Here is a 19,593-nt window from a genome sequence, read left to right on the forward strand (position 1 = left end):
TCAAGGAAGAAACTGCAGTTTCTCAAAATCCCTTTGAACTACGTTTGGGTAGGCAGCAACGTCCTTGAACACTAATGATTCTTTCTGTTGGCTGATGGAGAAAGGTGGTGTAATCTGCCTCCATGTTGTGAAAGGCGTCTAGATGTGTGTATATATATGGATGACACACAGTGCTATTGCCTAACCAAGTTCATGTTTACCTGCCATATTTAAAAAAACAGATCCTAGAAAACATTAGAGGCCTAACGGCAGAGTAAACTAAAGGTCCCTATTTGTTCTGCAGAGCAGGTACAATTCAAGCTGTAGTAACATAAACCTATCTCAGTTGCTAATGAGTCAATCTGCTCTGGAGGATACAGCACTAAGTGAGAGGGAGTTCATACACCAACATGAATAAAAGACTCCAGTTTTCTGGGACAGCAGTCCAGTTCTGAACTCACCTGTCAGTTTAGTCTGGAAACCATGGATGCTCTTATAGCTATCCATAGAAAGGCAGGTGGGAGGAGAACATGTTCATTCCTCCATGAGGTCTTCGCATGAGATTCCACAGGAATGTAGCCACTGAATACCATTCAAAGATAGAAACCTGCAACAGATGCCCTGTCCTGACTGGATCTGAAATTGTGACCAGGGGATCAAGGGAGTCTTAAAGAGTGGCTGACTACACTCCTCTTGTATCCTCCGTTTAGTCTAGTCACCTGTTTGCTTCTCTCCCCATTACCTATATCCAGCTGTGAGTGTACAATTCAGAAGACTGAAGCTTCAGTGTTTGCTCATAGGCTATCAAGTAAGCTGCAGTTAGATACTTGCTTACTCCTCATCTGCCATAAAAGCAGTGCTGACTCCTGCAGTAATTCAATGGGGTATTTCTACTCCAAAGGCATAGTCTGAAAAGGCTAACGTCCTACCGTGGATGGCAAAAGGACCCGTCTGCTGAGCCACCTGGAAGGCCTCTATTTTTAGGCTCTTTCCTCAGAGTGGTTGTAATTTGAATTGACATATTGTTGGCTAGATGCATGGCACATTGAGCAACAATTCCTCTGGAACTGTGCAAGTAGTTAATTGTTAACAGCACTAGAAACAAGGGTTCTAGTGAGAGCCAGTTTGCTTTTTCCAAGCAGGGAAGCAAGCACAGAATTTTAGTTGGTGTAGGACTTGCTTTCAACAGCCAGAGCTGAGCAGTCTTAACAAATCAGTTGTTCAAAGAGAGCAAAAGGATTAAGGACACATCTTTTGTCTGTCTGGGAAGAATGCAGGCTGTGTCAGCTACCAGTTGATTCTCAAAGCCATTACAAGTGGACATGTAACCTGAGGTACACTGTTAGATAAGTTAGATACATAAAGCCTAATCTGTACACAATGTGTGCACCTTTTGGCTAACATTGTTTTTCTTTAATAAATGTGATAAAACTAGTAGCCTTTAGTAGCCTTTATGAATGTATTTAGTTATGAAATGATTTCTTCAGCTTGTTCACACAGTTTATGTGAACTTGATTTTGAATTAATGCACAGTAAACCATACAACTTTTTGTGCATGAATCCGCTACCTGTACGTACTTGACTGATCATGTCATCTGAATGGCTTCTTCCTTTGGCCATTGCTGTTTTATACCTGGTGAAAGGCTTCTGTGTGTATGTACATTTGCCTGTTCAGAAAAGAGTGTGTGTTGCTCTGTAGTGTTTCCCCTACAAAGGTAATGTGCATTGTACACCTGTCCTACACTAGGTTCACAGAAGTGAAAAGCACAGGAGACCATTTCAGCCATCTATTCCTCACTGAAGTTGGTCTGGCTAAGACAAACATTCCAGCAGGACATTGAGTCCTAATATAAAGATATTAAGTGACAGAATTTGTCATCTTCTTTAGCAGTTTGTTCTGATAGTTAGCTTTCTATTAAAATGTATTCCTTCTTATTGATCTCGCTTCTAGACATTTGTTATTTTTATGTGTTTCTGTGCTTGCTTATAAAGCTCTTTAGTTACTAATAGAATGTCTCTTCATAAATGATCACATCACCTCTCAATCTCCTTTTATGATAAATTAAACATAACGAACTCTTCTCTTACTTTAAGGCATTTTTTTCCAGATCTTTCCACGTCCTCATCACTACTTTGCTGCTTATAGTCCAGGGTCACATAAGTGTAGAGCGCTTATACAAACAGTCCTTTACAGGGTCACTACTTTGTCAGGATACAATCCTGCAATTTGCAGATACTTCTGTATTTTGTTTGTACATGTACAACCTTGCATATTGCTGTGTTGAAACACCTTTTGTTAAATCATCTCAATTTAGCAAAGTGCTCTTTGCACTGTGCTTACAGATAAATCATTATTTATGTTGCTTATATGTGGATCCTCAGGAAGCAAGTTTGTGTGTGTTTCTGTGTGTATTTGTGTGTGTGTGCCTGTGAGTGCATACATGTGCATTTCTGTTTGCTTTATCTTGCTTAAATGTTGGATCCAGAGCTATTATTTCTGTATCCTTTTTCCCATATCCCCTTTGATAGGAGATTTGCTTGGAAATCTGATTTCCTGTTATTTCAGGAAGTAAGACTTGTGTCTTAAGAATAGAGAAGTCTAATTTCTGCCCCAGATTTTAGCTCTGCAAGAAGCCACTTGATGAAGTTTTACTGAATGGAAAACCTGTGGATTCCCAGGAAAACATTTGTGGGTTTTGTGTATCACTTGTACAACAAAGACTTGAACAAATGGATGCAGTTTGGGTGCTAGTTTTGGTAAATTGTGAGCAACGGAGCATTTTGACTCCACTCAGTCAATTTGTAGCAGTGCTTCCTTGGTCTGAAATACTGTCAAAATCTCAGTAATCTATATCCTGCCTCTAAGAAATGCATTCATTGAGATTAAATTGATTTCCAATTATTTTTGTGTTCAGAAGGCTGCAAACTTGTATGTTATTCAGCAATTTGAACTAGCTGTAGTAGTTTTTTTCTGTAATATGAGGCTCTATCTGCAGCACTTTAAGGTGAGTAGGTCAACAAAGTACTGGTCTGTTTGGTCTCAGACTTTTTGTTGAACTAATGTATTTGCCCCAGATGTGCAATCATATCTAGAAAATAGGTAGCCTAAGGCAGTTTATGTCTGCTGAAGTACAGAAGTGTTCTTACAACACTGAGGGGAAATTACAGGGTAATAATTCTTTTGGTGTTATTGATATAAGGGCAAGCGTAAAGATTATAAAATCTGCTTGTTGATATTGGTTGCTAGGCAGAGCAGTGTGATAGTCTTTGGGTCTTCTGTTCAGATCTCTACAGTTCCAGCAAGTATTGCCTAGACATTGTTAATGTAGAAGTGTAAAGACTAATAACCAATGAATGAGGAGCCTAGAACACAGAGGTGTAGGAAACTGATGGTCATTTTCTGGTTTGCTCACAAACACTGTGCATCAAATATATATATATGTGTGTGAGTGTGTGTGTATATTTATATATTCCTCAGTCTGTGCCTCGGTCTACTAGTCAGAAAATCAGTATGTTAGCACTCTATTTTATGGTTGTGAAGGGAGAAAAGTAAGGCTAAAATGAATCACAGCTGGGATGCATTAGTACAGCAAGAGGATGAGAGCAATGTGACTGGATGAACTAAAGCTGTTTCCTAAGTAATGCTAAGTGATTTTATTAGATCCATATTAATTACAAAGAAATCCAGCTCCGATGTGATCCAGCTCCATTGTGATCCTAGGGAAGGTCAAGCACTTCCACCAACAATGTATTGCCACTAGAATATATCTGTTTCCAGATAATACTGCAAATAGTTCCAATCAATCAGGCACTGCTACTGTACCTCAACTCACCAAATACTGTAGCTCTGCAGAAATCCAGGGTAATTGTGGCATACACTTTGACCCTACCTGTCAAAACAATCAGTAACTCAGAGAGAGGATATCTACCAAGGCTGCAGCATATTCCTGTGGGATATGGAAACTTCTCCCCTGAGTAACAAAGGACATGATTAATTCTGACTGTGTTGACACAAGAAGGTTATTGAGTAGGATTTCCTTATAAATGGGCAAATCCGTTCCCAACAGAAGACCATTACAGAGATGTCAAACATACTCCCATTGTATGTTAAAAAAAACCCACACCAGGGCTGCATGAAAACAGCTCAAGGTGTGTGCAATTAAAAGTTACAGAGAAGCATCTGTGAACTTGTGCATTATGTAGTATTATGTATTTACCAAAAGTATGGAGAAGACTCATTTTATTTAGGAAAAAGGTTAGCTCTGCAGCCTCTCTGTGTCTCTTTCTCTGAGTTTTCAATGGCAGCTATCCATTAGACTCTAAAATTCTGTGATTTGGGTTCATACTCCTCTGTTTCCAGACACTCTGACTCCCAGTCAAGGCAATATATAATCACATTCTACATTTGAAGCAAATTATCAAGTCACTGGACTCTGTCCATACTTCACCACGTACAACCTCTTTGGTACCATCTGGAATGAGATCAGCCCATAAAGGAAGAATAAATGGCAGCATTTGAAGCTGAACGAGCCAGCGATGATGCTGTCAGGAGAGAAGTGTTCTTCAGTGCTTGTATCCTCTGCTGTTTGAGGGCACGTGCTTATGACCACTTCAGTTAGTGACTCAGAAGGCTTCAGAAACCTTTCCTGGCACTGAAGGTGGGATTTGTCTCCCTCAGTGTTAGATGTTCACATCACGTCTGAGCACAGAATAGCTCACTTCGTAGCCAGGGAACAGAAAGAGCTACTGTAGAATGTCCAGCCCCTTACAGAGGTATATATATACATTCAGACTGTAATTGTGCCTGGAAGTTTCTGTTTCTCTCCATTGATTATAAAGGGAGATGAATAAATGACTTTGATCTACACTGCAGACATCCATGTTTAACCAAACAAATCATACATCTGCATTTGCTAGTAAGAATATGTGTTTGTGTGTATGTATGTGTGGGCAAGGGAAAAAAGGGATCAGAGAACCCTCTGATGTTTCTGGTCATGGGGTACAATAGTGGCCATGCAATTTTGTAGCCCTCCCATATATACTAGAGCTGCAACCAACTTGTTCCCATCCTGGAAAGGCATGATAGTGCCACCATTATTTGTGCTTTTGCCACCTATTGGAGGGACTATAATGCTGCAATGGATTTTTCATTGTTTCGCAAACTCCAGCTGTTCTGGGACCAGGCTGGATGAACAGTAGTCCAGCCCAGTGGCATTGCAAGAAAAGGAAAAGGGAACCCACTGTTCCAGATCAAGCCAAAAGAATACTTAATAAAAAGCTTTTGCAGGTTTGAAAAATGAAGCATAATTTAAATACCAAGTCAAGTTTAACATTTCATTTTTAGGTTGAAGAGTATTATTTTAATCTTGTAATTAAGAGAATTAAAGGAACTATTTTAATGAAATACTGTTTTGTAAAGAAAAATAGATACATTGATTTTTTGAAATATAAAATATATATTAGTGTTGCCAAACTGCCTTTTTTACTGAAAAATGTTTTGTTTTCAAATTCGTTTCGAGTTCTACAAAGAATACTATCACATAGCTCTTTTGTAACCCTAGCTACTACAAACATGTCAAATCCATCCTCCTCTCCTTCGATAGGCTTGGCTTAAAATGTTAGATCAATTTCTGTGTCTTCAAAGCACAAAGGATATCTACATCATCTTCCTAAGCTGTGGAATGAATACAGCTGTGCTGTGCTCTTTAAAGCACCATGGAGCTTTCTACAACAGCTAAAGTTCATCTGTGTAGGACACGGAGGGATTTTTCTGAGGGCCTGAGCTGTGACAGTGTGGGATGAATTGCTCTAGAACTAAGGCCCTTCATAAACCTGATCATTTTGTGCTTTAAATGCAAGTTGCACATCATCTTTGACATTTGACAGCATATCTGTGCATATATAGGTGGGTAAGAGTTCAACTGCATATATTTTTTCCCCCAGTGAGAGGATGTGAAAACAAGTAAGTGACAGATATTACTCATGGCACTTTAAGCACTGTTGAAAGACATTCTGGTGCATGGTGATGAATGCAGTCTAGATGTGTAGAATTCATATTGAATTCAGTAACATTTAAGTGTGCATTAAGATTGCTTGAGTGCTATACTGAATAAGGTAAGCTTCCTGTAGACAGCAGTTGCCTTTCTATTACTCCATGAAGCTCACTGAAGTCAGCGGAAAGACTTGCAGCTATTAAAAGCCACAGGGAGATAACTGTTACCTCTCCATGAAGTTCTAAAATCCTGCTTTAGCAACTGTCAAAAGCTCTGCCTATGACTCATAAAGACTTTTTTTTTTATGACAGTTTCTTGCAGGTATGTTTTGATGGACAAATCTGTGTGTCCTTCTGGAAGGTGTAGGTAGCTGTGAATACCATTTGATAGTTTTCTTATGCCACAAGAGGGCCAAATACATCAAGTATTATAGCAGTTAATGGGATTGGGTGTAACTGCAGGGCCCCTTTTACTCTTTCCCTGGTTGCGTAGATTCCTATGGAAGAGTTTACTATTGATGATGGTCATAACATGAGAGAGCGCTTGACAGAGCACGTAAAGTCTCAAAATGAATACAGAAAAAATTAGACTGTTCCTGTCGTCTGAGTCATATATTGGACATCTTCTTCCTATAAAATAAAGAAGACCCTGAAAGAAATTTTGTACATTTTCTGGCCATAAGATGTGCTAGACATGTGGTGGGCTTTAAAATTTCTTTATTAATTGTCTCAAGCCCTGCCACAACATTCTGCAAGCAGCAAGTCTCTTAAAAGACTATCAGGAAAGATACCGAATGGTATTAGAAATTTCACTGTTACTGTAAGGATGGTTTTAGAAATCTCACTCTTAATGCAAGTTCAAGAATGCAATGCATAGATCCTTGTGAGAAGAACCAGTTCAGAATATGTTTTCTGTCCTCCAAAAGCCAAATTAGCCTATGGGATTTTTGAGCTTCAAGTACTAACTAGTATTTCATATACATGGCTGCAGGATATAACTTATATATCACAAATTCTTCAGTAGCAACTAATATATTAAAACCTGCAAATACATAAATCAACTAAACCATTTTTTATTATTCGTATTGTTGTCAGTGTGATATCTAAGAATCTGCGCTTCATTTTATCGGGGCAGATCCTAGTGACCAAGCAAGATTTGTGTCTGAGTAAATTCTAAATAAAGATTTTAGTCTTCGTTGCAAGAAAAAAAAAAAAGATAAACAAGCAAACGTGTCTATCAGTCACACAGCACTGCGCAGTTTTAAGGCATTGCATGAATACAAAATGGTGTATTTGAGGCTGCAAGCAGACCTTTAAAGCAGTGTGTTTAGTCTTTAAGTGTTTAATATGTTATGCTATTAAATGTTACTTTCAGCTATTTACTTATTCTAGAATTTCATGAGACTCCAATTAGTTGCCTGATCTATTTACTGTTGCTTTTATATTTTAACTGGTTATACCTTTTCTTCTGTTCCTGGGGACTGGAGGTGGAAACTTTATAGCTTAATTATTCAGTGCTTTTGCTATTTTTATTGTCAGTGTGAGATTTGGAGTTGGTTAAAGGTTTTCTTTCTCTTCTTAGCAATGCTTGGTCCCATTTGTTTCTTGCCCTGTGTGTGCATAAGAAAAGACTGCAGGCCTAAAGAACTTGATTCATAGAGTCGGGGAGACTAATGTTCTCAGAAGCGTAAGGACTAATATCATGATTTTGGAGTGTATAACTTTAAGCATAGACTCCAGTTATACTTCAACACATATGTAGAGCCAAGCATGTACTTAAATGCTATCCTGATATTTTTTCATTATCCTGGATATCAAAATATAATTTTTTGCATATAAAACTTCTTTGAAATACAGTAATTTAATGTTCAGATCTTTGTTTTTTGATTTCTATAAGGCAGGTCTTGTGCAATTAACCTGTCTTCAAGAGAACGGTGTTGGTAACAGAATAGCTGCTTATTTAGAGTAAATCTTTTCCAAAGCATTGTCAACTTTTGTTCAGAATATCTAGGTTTAAACTGTGCTCTCAGTCTTACTGGGTAAATGCACAGGATTTTATCCCAGTGTCATCAGCGGAGTTACTCTAGAGTTTCCTATATTGGATCAGACTTTTCTTAATTCCTTGTTCTACCTCTCATGGCATAAGGAGTTCAAATTGCCTTTGCCATCTGGAGAGGACTGTTGCATCGTTCTTCTCAGGTAGGTGACCTGTCCACTGGTAGAAATCTGATACACTTTAAGCCTGCCTCTCTGACTGAGCTTGCCAGTTGAGGCAGTTTAAATAGAGTTTCTTCAACAATATAGTTAGATTTCTTTTTTTTTTCTTTCTGAGTCTCAAAGTGTGTGGTACTTCTCAATGCAACATCTTCCAAATTAACAGTACAAGGCAAATATAAGAGATTCCTTTTATTACTTCTGGTATGTGTTGGGGGGGAGGGAAGAATACCATTTGAAGATGTAGAGAAACGCCAAATGAATTTTTGGAGAGTCATTATTTTAAAGCAGATCTCATGATTTTGAGGGCCTGATTCAAAACACATGAAGTGGTAATGCTAAAGTAGATATTCTAAAGAGGTATTGAAGCTGTAGATTCAGTATTGTGCAAAGTATGTCCAAACCTGAGTAAGGGCATTCAAGTAAATGTGTAGGGGGTGGTAGAGAAGTGTGATGGAAGGGGAAGAGAGTAAGATAGTCAGGTGAAAAGAAAGATAATGCTGATAATATTAACTGGCTTTCTTTTGGAACAACTAGGTAAGACAGTTTAAGACTGAGATGCCATTGACAGTCAGGAGACAAAACCATTCATTTTGTACTGATTTCCAGGGTATTTATAGTCCATGTTATTCAGCATTGGTTGTCTTATGCCACAAGTTATATTTATTTGGGGTGGAAGGAAGAGTAGGTAGGTTTCTGCTCTGTTGTAAAATTCCTCCTTTCAGTTTAGAGTGTTTCTTCCTGTAGCTGAAAGGAGTAATTTTTGATGATAGCTGTAGAGTTTACTGCAGAAAGACTATCCTTATCACAGGCGCCAAAAATAAGCAAATTCTGGATATAAGGACTGGGTATACGGAGGCTGCATTCAGCCTTGTTGAACATGAATAGCAGTGGATGTGATGCATGAATATCTGAGTTTATTTTTAAGTACAGATATTTAGATTTGGCACATATCGAATAGGAAACTCTACTATTGATATGTATTTCTTTGTGTTCATTGCCTATGTACATACATACATATATAAATTTTTGTAAATGTACACGTATGTATGCATATCGATATAGGCTTTGGAAATAAAACCTTGATTTTGAACTTGTGGCTTGGTTGCTAATCTGCCTGTATGACTGGGAAAGAGTGTGGCAGAGACTTTGGATTACTGCTAGAGAGGGATCGTTCCTTGTTTTCTGAATGCTGCAATTTGCATAGTTCAGTATTGTCCCTTGGACTGAGTCTCACTCCCTTTCTAAGAGCGCAGTTAGGTTGGGATATTTCGTTCAGACGCTTGAGGTTGCTCACTCTTAGTATCGGTTAGGGGACTTGCTTTACTGCACCCCGATCAGCAGGTTCCTGAGAACTGCAAGGGAATGTTTCATGTCCTTCATATGCCGGCTGTCTAACGAACATCACTGGCCTCCTTTGAGAACGTAGCTTTGACAGCCTCACCTTGGTTTTGACCTGAGATAAAACTCTGCACCACCGCTCCTAAGTTCAGCTTCAGCTAAAAGACTAAGTTAGGGAGACAAATACTTGCTAGTAAATGAGAAGAAAAGGAAGCTTATTCAGAACAGTGCTGTATACAAAATATTGTCAGAGCTGGACAGTATTATTGCACATACTTCAAGGCTAATGTAAATCTCAAACAAACCCGTAAGAACCCCCCAAAATTCACTTCAGTGGGGAGAAACAAGTGAAAATATATGGTGTAGAAAATGCTTTTTATCACAGCGTGATTACCAGTAGGATGCCTCTTTGTCCAAGGCTGATCATCATCATCAATTACACCTTTTCTCCCCAGGGCTGTATACCGTAAAAATCTATTGCTAGAGCTATATGTAGTAACAATAACAAGAAAAAAGGCAGAAGAAACCAACATTTTACCCTTCAGATACAGAGAAAAGGGATCTATTAGTGGTAGGGGATGCTATTTTAGAAGCGTTACCACTGTCCCATTTATTCACTGGTCTGATCCATCCAACTACCTTTCAAAGACCTGTAACAATGGCAGGAAAAAAGGCTTTTGAAATATATGGGTCTTGCTCCTGTTTAATTGGTGTGTTGGGTGACTGAGCTCAAAAGAGTTTTTCCTTGTCAGGCTCTGTCCTAGTTCCTGCACTGCTGTGAGAGGCTGTCCTCACCATGTTCCTGCTGTGTGTAACACAATGCTCGAGCACAGCTGCAGAAGACTTTGGGTCCCTCTGCTGTATATTGCTGTCACTGACAGCAGGAAGGAAGATGAACTCTGTTGTACAGCATAGATGTACATATTGTTTTTTTTTAACTCTGCAGAAAAAGTGCTATTTATTTCTAACCACACTAAAGAATTTAGATACTTTAAATGCACCAACATCCCTATCTGTCCAAGCCATACTCAGCACAAACCTGCTAAGGCTGTTGGCTGATTTTGAGGCTCCTTGTGTTAGAGGCATGCTGTGCCAGTGCATTCCCTGGAGGGAGTTTGAACAGCATAAAGTTTGATCTAGTTTACACTGTCCATCAAGTAGCTCTAGAAGCTGGAAGTCATTGGGGTTCAAATGACCTTCCTTTTATCTAGGTAAATTTGGAGCAAGAAAAGTCAATAGCTTATGAGTATGTGTGACAGAATCCTTACAGGATTAGATCTGCTCTGGCTTTAAGGCAGTTTTGTTTCTGGATATCTTCCCCAGTGTGGTAGTTACACTTGAAATGTGTTTTGCTTAATGACTGTCTAGTGTTTAGACTGGAAATCGAGATACCTACATTCATTTCCTAGCTCGGACTAATGCGTGCAGTGTAGCCTTGGAGAAGTCACCACATGGACTGTGACCCTATCTGCAAGTTTGGGAGAATAATCCTCTTTCAAGGAAGGCAAGAAAAATACGTTATGTTCACGAAAAAATGAAAGTTCCTGAGAGGAAGACTGCTCTGAAAGCAAGCATCATTGCAATTCACATGCTTGAGTGAGACGTGACTATAATTTGCTGTGAGCTTCTTAGCATTAGCAATATTTTCTTCATTCTTTTTTAATGAGATTTTTGAGTTTCATTACTTTATAATCAATGTAACATGAAGCCAAAGCACCCCATGGAATGGAAGCATACCTCAGTGTATACGCTCCTCCTTTAATGCCATTAGACAGGGGTACATCCCAGTGGAGGTAGTTCGTGCCTATGTTGTGAAAAGCTTAAAACTGGAAATTCAGACACACAAGTCCTTCTTCAGGTTACTCACCTGCCCAAAAGCTTGCCCATTTTTTTTTATAATTGCGACACTTCCGCTAAATGTGTATAACTTTCATAATAGTAAATATTTAACAGCCCTGAAGAACTCAGCCTTTTACATGCCTGCCAAACCATTCAAGCAGAACAAACTTGTCCTGTCCTTGTATGTGCCTCTCTAAAAAGTGAGAGCAAAATATCGCTTTCCATGGCTTATCCAGTTCTTAGTTAATATGAGAGCCAGTTTTGTCTGGCAACAAGACTGAAATCATTTAATATTTTCTATCCAATAATCAAGAGAGGACATCTGATGTGAGCTAGATTTGTTCCTGATACTCCAATTACCAGTACCATTCTCTATTCACTCTGTCTTCTTTCTAACCTCCATTCCAAGTTCATGAACCACCATTTATCATATCCTCCATCCCACTTAGTTCTGAGACTATCATCTCATTTTGTTACTGACAGTGAATTAAAGCTGCGAAGCAGAAGCGTGTAGAAGAGAAGGGGCTATGAGAAAGTAATCATTGAAGAATTGCTTCTTTAATTCCCCCCACACACATCCTCTCCCATCCAAACACACCGTGCCATCATCAAGTGGGGGTAGGTCAAATTACTATCAGGGAGCAGCAACAGTAGGGCTGTTCTGCAAGGAAAGGCAAGCCAGCAGCTGAGGGTGACCACAGCACAAGCAAGGGCAGTGCCCTCACCAACAAGGCACAGTCCCACAGCTGGGGAAGCAGGGCAGGGCTGGTGACAGTAACAGGTTCCATCAGCAGTTCAGCCACCATCAGGTAAATCAACAAGTCAGGTCTGAAGTCAATCCAGAAAAGCCAAACAACGACTCAAAACCGGGTACACCTACAACATAGCTCAGGCCAGCACCGGGTGCCCAGGCTTGAGCTTAAATGGAGCTGCTGGAACAAAGGGGGGAGGTTGGGTGGGTGGAGGTCCCATGAGAGCCTGACTGGGGCAATTAAGCCTATTGGTGCACTCCGGGCCCTGACACTAAGAACCGAAGATCTAACAATGCTGTGTCTTTAAAAGATCAATGCTAGCTTTCCTGTCTCCCTGTGGAGCACAGTGCTGGCATTGTGAATGCAGAGTTGTTGCTCCCTTAATTCAAATGAAATGGATCTACTAAAGCCGGGCTCAGCCTGACCATTGTAAACAATTTATGGTAAAGCAATTCTGTTGTTTTAGAAGGTGTCATCACCAGCCAGTTTGAAATCCAGGTTTGCCTTCCCATTTCTTTAATTGTTCTTTCCTGCAAGTTCACATGATAGAATAAATGAAGGTCACATAATAATAAATTACTGTTGTTGAGGCTGCCTGATGTGCAAAACACTGCAGACAGAATGAGATGTCACATCATTGTTATGGTGACAGCACAGTCAGTGAAGGATGATCCTTCCCCCACCCTCAACTGTAGTCAACTATCATATCTTTTTAGTCTATGATGTATGCCAGCTGCCAGTCATTAAGCAGCAGCCATAGAGCATTTGCATCCATCCCCACCACATACAACTTACTAACCAACTATCGGGAACCTGTTTCAAAGGAAAGAGGGCAACTTGTTTCTACCCTCCTTTATATCTACAGCCACCTGATATGGGGCTATCTGTTCTTCCTTAACTCCTAACTATTTATTTCTGAGGCAACCAAACAGCTATTTTATTTCCTAACCACTGTAGAGTCTTCAGAGCTCACAGGCTCTTCTGTGGGTTGCTCATGAGCTTTCTCTTTAGACATTGCACCTTGGCTTCTTCTCTACAGGATACTGGGAGTTTGTCAAATGTCACAGTGCTGCCTGCTCCTCAAAGGTGTTATGCCATATAGGGCTGACTGCAGAATTTTTAACAAACCTTTTAGATTGGGTTTCCGCTGAAATCTGTCACAGTGATTCTGCCACACAGAGAAACCACAATGCACCATGCTGGAGGCGGCCCGGGTCTGTAAGTCTGCAAAGGAGAATGGGTTCAGAGGGGCCTCAAGCTCCTAAGAGGTTTCATAGTGCAGTAAACAACACAGGCCATGTGGGCTTGAAGTGAATCATTCTGAATTCATTCTGAATAAAAAATTTACTCTTTTTATTTTTTCCTCCAATTGAAGACTAAAATATTAGACTATTTCCCAAAAGGGAAATTACATATTTCAGTCAGGCACTACAGTCCTTTCAGTCCCATACAGAAGAAGCACTACAGAAGTTGCTTATTAAGGGAGAAGCTATGTTTTCTTCTTTGATGGCCTTGTTGTGAGGTGCTGTTTAGTCATGTGTCCTGAGCCTTGGGCCTGCCTGAGGCATTGTGTCTACAAAGGCTATTTTAAAACATGCTTTGCTTCAGATTCCTGAGAGTTAAAGACAATCCAACAACATTTACTACCATAACTGGTCTTCTTTGGTGTCCCTCTTAGCTCATTCTCCAGCAAGAAGAGCTTTGTGGCAATCCCCCCTAATCCTGCAGAAACTTGTTTTTTGCCAGGCTGCAAGTTTGGTGACCTGTGAAGGTGGGATTTTGGACATAGATGCAATCAAGAGCACTGTCTTTCTTATATCTGACAGGATCTTCCCAAGAATGTTCATTCTGATTCTCAACCTCTGCTTTTCAACCCTTGTTTTTGGCTACTTAGAATTGTCTTTGGATCCCTGGGTTTCTTCCACAGATCAGCTATGACAGAACTATCAGCCTTTCTCTTCCTCTTTGGTGAGAAATGAGCTCCACTTCTACCTTCAGTTTATTGATCAAAGAGAAGGCAACTGCCTGAGTTACAGCTTACACACTAAAGGACCAGATGGATCTCTCAGCTATATGATTCTCAGTGATATAGAAATTAGCCTCCAAAATAAAGATGTGGCAAATATTACTAGGCATATAGTTTGAAATCAATTGGAGGAATTGAAATGAAATAAAATACAACCCAAAACTCAACTTAATAACAAAGCTTTTTTTTCCCTGAGGCTCAGTAGAGTTTGGAAAATTTGTTTCTTAAGTGATCTGTCATTATCATGCTTCTCCCCACTGCCTGCTTATAGCTCAAGCTGAAAGACCAATAATATTGTGAAGACTGAATTTTTTTGATAGATATCTTTCTGTAGGCCACCAGCCAAACATTCCTATGTAGGCTAATAGATTTAGTCCTTAGAAATATACCAGTCTGACCTAGGCTAGGACAGGTGACCCAAGATCAGAAGTGCATTATCTTCATCCTACGAAGTCATCTCATTTCAGAGAAGAATAATTGGTGTTCTGATTAATCAAGGAACCCATTTTCCATTGTCCCAGAAGGAGCCATTGATTTCTGTAGAAATATAGCAATCTCAGACTCAGAGAACAGGTCTGTTCACTATGATCTACACTGAAAGGTTTCCTATAAAACTATGGAGTCAGGAATTTGATCTTGAATGATTCCTAAAAATCAGAAAGAAGTTGATCCCAAGTAAAGTCTGATGGGTGTTTTACAGTTGCATCAGGATTCTCACAGACTTTCTTCCCTTTGTTCAAAGAACAACTTTGAACTCCTGCTTACCAGTCTGTGATTTCTCTCTGGCTTGCCCATAACCTTCCTGACCGAATCCAGGGACTGGCAATTCTGTTGCTGTCTCTATTAAGCTCACAGCATTCGTTTCTGAGTTACCACATCAACAAGGATTACGTGACAAGCAAATGAAGAACCAGTCAGATAATGGAGTTTTTAAAATGGGGATTACTGGTGCTGAAGATGTAATGGCCTCTTTGATGCTGTTACTATCTATAGCATAAATCCTTTTCAGACTCTGGACTATTGACCTGGCACACTGAAAAGGCTCCTTTGCAGCCCATGTTGTCCAAAGAAAGGGAAAAGCTTTGAGCACAGACATCTTCAAGGCAAAGGAAAAACACAAGGCCAGGAGATAAGCTTGGTAATTTGAGGGCATTTTATTACTTTCAAGCACAATCCCAGCATTTTAGCTGAAACTGATATCCTGATTTTATCTGTGTTGCCTTTTCTTTAAGGTGTACACTCAATACTTTGTAATTTCTAAAGATAGCCTGAGCCGATCTCCTCAGGGCCAGAGCAGCATCCTTGCGGATCAGTGTCTGCTGAAAAGGACTGTCTAATGAGATTTTGGAAAAGCAGTTGTCCCTGACACTTCAGCCATTGTATCTCTTTGACTGTCTATAGGCCTCTTGTACAATATCTCTGGATATACAGTTACTACCCAAGAATAAACAAATAGCTAGATTTTGGAATAACTAGGTTGACTGATCTTGGTTGGGAGATACCTGTTCATGGTCATGGAGTAATCTGTAGAAAGGTGAGAATTTTTAGCCTTTGTCTGTAATGTGATGCTAACACCTTACAAACCTATTAACGTGAAAAGAGCCTTTTCTGATATCTACAAATATGAACTGTTTGCATTTTCATCCAGAACTCTGAGTTCTTCACAAATAGTTTATCAGGTTCATAGTATTCTGAGGAAGTAGGGAAATGTAATTTTCCGTATTTTACACTTACAAGGCAAAGAGTTCTTTCCTGAATTAGGACAACATTATCTGGCTCTATTGCAGAGTTGTGAAAACTGCCTGCAGGGGCTTAACAAGTGTAGCTAATCTTCACACACACACACACACACACACACACACACACACACACACTTGCACGCTCCCTGGCCAGGTTCTCTGATTAGTCTCTGGTTATTGTGAGAGCTCTGTGAGATCGTTGGTAATTAGGAGATGTTGGACCAGTTTCAAGTTCCTCTAACTTCCATGCATAAAAGAAAACTAAGGGGTAAGGTCAAAAGCTACGCTTGTATAAATGTTGCCAACCTCAGTTTTGACTCTGTTCCTCAGCTGCATTCAAGGGCAGGCACATGGGAACTAAGAATAGTGGGGCTCATTCAAGTGCCTTTTCATAAGTAAACCTTATCATCGCTCTCACCACGAGTCTCTGTGACAGAACAGATGCTGTCACTCAGTGCATGAACAGGCCTCCTGCTGATGCTAACATATTTGTTATGTTACACTACCCATGTTCACAGAGACTGGTGCTTCCTTTTCCTTGATGCTCCATTGTTGCCTGTTTATAACTAAGGATTCAAAAGAGTTGTCCAGTAAGCTGAAGCAGGTGAGGTGTATCTCTGCAGTGACTGAAGAGTGTTTTCCGGAGCAATATTGCTTTCCCTTTCTATGCTCCAGTTTGGTATATCAGAGGTGTTTAGGCGTTTGTGTTCTAGACCTTTGTTTCCTTAGGTTTAGAACATATCTCTCCTATCAGTTGCACTGTTCACACAGCAGCAGTATCTTGCTGTCAGGAAGCGCTCCTTGGGCTTTAGCCTGCACTGCCTTTTCTCCATTTCCTTTTCCTTTCTTCTCTTTACAGCACTTCATAACATAATAAATAACCCTCCTTCCTTGTATGCAAACCTTCAGCTATTTGTAGATGGTTATCATGGGCCCCCAGTCATTGCTGAGCCAACCTATACATAATTAATATTGTTAATTTAATCTTTATTCTCAAGTCAATCCCTTCAGCTCCCTAATAATTTGTGTTGCTTTTCTCTGAACTCCCTCCAAAATCTGTCAATGTCTTTATGGTAATGAGAAGCCCATCACAGGACACGGTATTATAGATGCAGTTTCACCACATTGGGAGAGAAGACATTTTGCTGTTCCCTTGTTTCATAGCATAAAACTACTGCAGTTTCTCCCTCAAAATTGTTTTGTTTTCTCTTACTTTCTGCTGACATATTTCAGTGAAAACTTACCTCTAATTTTCTGTTTATCTTAAGGCCTCAGGTCTTGCCCAGGGTCACACATAGTGTGTAGGACTTGGGGAAGTTTTTGGGCTTAGATTACTTGTGAGAACCATCGTCTTCTGTTGATTGTTATTTTGACCCTGGTAAGGACTGCGGCCTTATTTGTCAGGGTGGATAGAGCTAATGGCAGGAGTCCCTCAAGGCATAGCAGTTTAAATTGGACTAAATTCATGTAATGAGTCATTGCCAGAGCTGAGAACAGAAGCCAGAAACTCTGGTTACTAATTTTCTGCCTCAGTCTTTGGCCTTGCACCTCAGATACTCAAGCACCTTCTAGACTGAGAAATGACCCCTCTGAAACTGCTTGCTTTTAATTGCCCATGGCCAACTGGATGGAGTCAAATACAAATGTATGTAGATCTAGTGTGCAAGCACACCAGAGCTGGTTGTCTGCGAACCCCAGGAGAGGGAGTCAATGCTTGTTCACAGAAGCGGCTGTACCCATTCTGGACTGCACTGTGTGAACTGATCAGTTTAGGCTGGAGCTATTTTAGGTGTTATCTGTTGCATAGATAATGACAAGGTGAAACAGTGCAACTGGAAAATTAGTTGAAATATCAGAAGTGTCTTAACAGAGAAACAACACTGATATGTTGGACTGGATCAGTACTCAGGAGACCTTTTCACTACCGCTGCCTTCACCACTAACAGCTATGTGATCTCAGTCAAATTGCCTTGCTGCCCTGACCCTCTGACCCTTGATCTAGAACAGGAGCCCCCTGCAACAACGGCTGCCTGTCAAAATGCGTTTTATGCAGTGCCTGACACAGCAGTGGCCTGATTTTTGCTAGGATTCTCCCATAAATCATCATAATGGAGCCCATCGCAGTAGAACAAACTCTGCAGAAATACATTAGAGTGACTGCCCCCCTCACTAAGTTATGCAAACCACAGTGGGGCTCAGGTCCACAGAATTTACCAAAGAGAAGACTGATAGAAAAGGGAATGCAAGTAATCTAAAATATATATGAACTAAGGGCAACATTGATACAAGAATACATAGCTAGAAGTTGGCCACAAGTAAAATTTAGGCTGAAAAGTAGGAAAAAAGCTTTCTAAGCTTCTAACCAGGGATGTTCTGGAAGAGTCTCACACTGCAGATGGTTGGAGGCAAAGGACCTAACTTTTTAGTTGTTTAGTTTGTTTGGTTTAGAGAGATGTTTTAATGGAAAGAACTGTATCCTACGGTTGCACATTGCAAAGATGATGAGAATCAGTATGCCATGAAATCCCTTACAGTTCTTTGTTCCTTACTGTAAATGCCCCCTTGAAAGTTCATTAGTAACAGAATCTGTCTTAGTACTTTATTAAGGTATGAGCAGGTCATGAAATTTAGAGACAGATTCCTACTCTTCCTTCCTTTCCCGCAGCTATGTCAGATCTTCTTCCCTTCTCTGTTTTTTCTAGCTTTAATTTCTACAGTTAATTTCTTTCGATTAGCTTGAACAAGAATCTAAAACAAATCTGTGAAATAAATTAGGCTCACATCAGAGAGTCTGTCCTGTCCATTCTGAACTTTAGGAACTCCTCACAGTGAGGACTCTTAACAGAACTATTGTTTGAAGCACATGGCTCTAATGGAGATATTGTCCTTCCATTGCATCAGTCCACTTAAGTCTGGATGACTGCAAATTAAGTGAGCAAGCGAATGCACATTCTTCACTATGAGTGTGAATCCAGCCTCTTCTCCCCTGCCTGCCACATCTGATTTATGCAGCACACTCCCTAGGACTTGCCCGCTTCTTAAATAGGTCAGTCAATATGTAAAGTAGAACCTTAGCTAGTTATCCAAAGTGAGAAAATCGGTGTCTTGGGTTTCAGCACAGTCTGCTGATACAACCTGGTGGGAAAATGACTTCTATGTAAAAAGCTGCTTTTGTGAAGGCACAAAGCAGAGAGGAATTTGAATCTACTTTAGAGCAGGTGAGAAACTCTGCTTGGGATCTGTCTGCCTTTGTCCCACCTGACAAAGCATTTGCTCTACAGTGTATAGCAGAAGAGCGAGCCCAATACTTCCTTGGCTGTAAAAGCATAGGAATTCTACCTAAGCAGATCAGTGTTACTCTTGGGCCAGGAGCATTTCTGTGACAGAGAAGATTGCTCCATGTGGTGTCTAGTCCAAGCCAATCGAGTTTACAGCATTTATTTCCAGAGTGTTTTGTAGGGTAATGCTGTCTGGCAGGTGGCATAAAACAGGTTAATTTTTACAGGAGAGAACAGAAGTGCCTCCGTGGAGTTCTTGGGACAGCAGAACATGCCTAGGTCACATGAGTGCCGGAGAGGTGGCTTGTACTTCATGCTCTTGTCAGATATAGGCAGACTTTCACAGATGACTCTAAGTCAAGGAGAGGTGTATGTTAAATAGTTTATTTTGAGGAAACAAAACTTTGTCCTTTAAAAATGGAGGGCTGAAATC

General features: G+C 40.2%; 1 protein-coding gene across 1 annotated transcript in view; it reads left to right on the forward strand.

Annotated features, from left to right (window-relative positions):
• Nucleotides 1-1,129: 1,129 nt before the first annotated feature.
• Nucleotides 1,130-19,593, forward strand: part of HCN4 (hyperpolarization activated cyclic nucleotide gated potassium channel 4) — a 151,165-nt gene continuing 132,701 nt past the window's right edge. The window contains exon 1 of the mRNA XM_064517631.1: nucleotides 1,130-1,313. The gene's annotated coding sequence lies outside the window, so the exon portion shown is untranslated. The remainder of the gene's footprint in view (nucleotides 1,314-19,593) is intronic.

This window comes from Dromaius novaehollandiae, chromosome 10 (assembly GCF_036370855.1).
Source record: "Dromaius novaehollandiae isolate bDroNov1 chromosome 10, bDroNov1.hap1, whole genome shotgun sequence".
Classification (NCBI taxonomy): Eukaryota; Metazoa; Chordata; class Aves; order Casuariiformes; family Dromaiidae; genus Dromaius; species Dromaius novaehollandiae.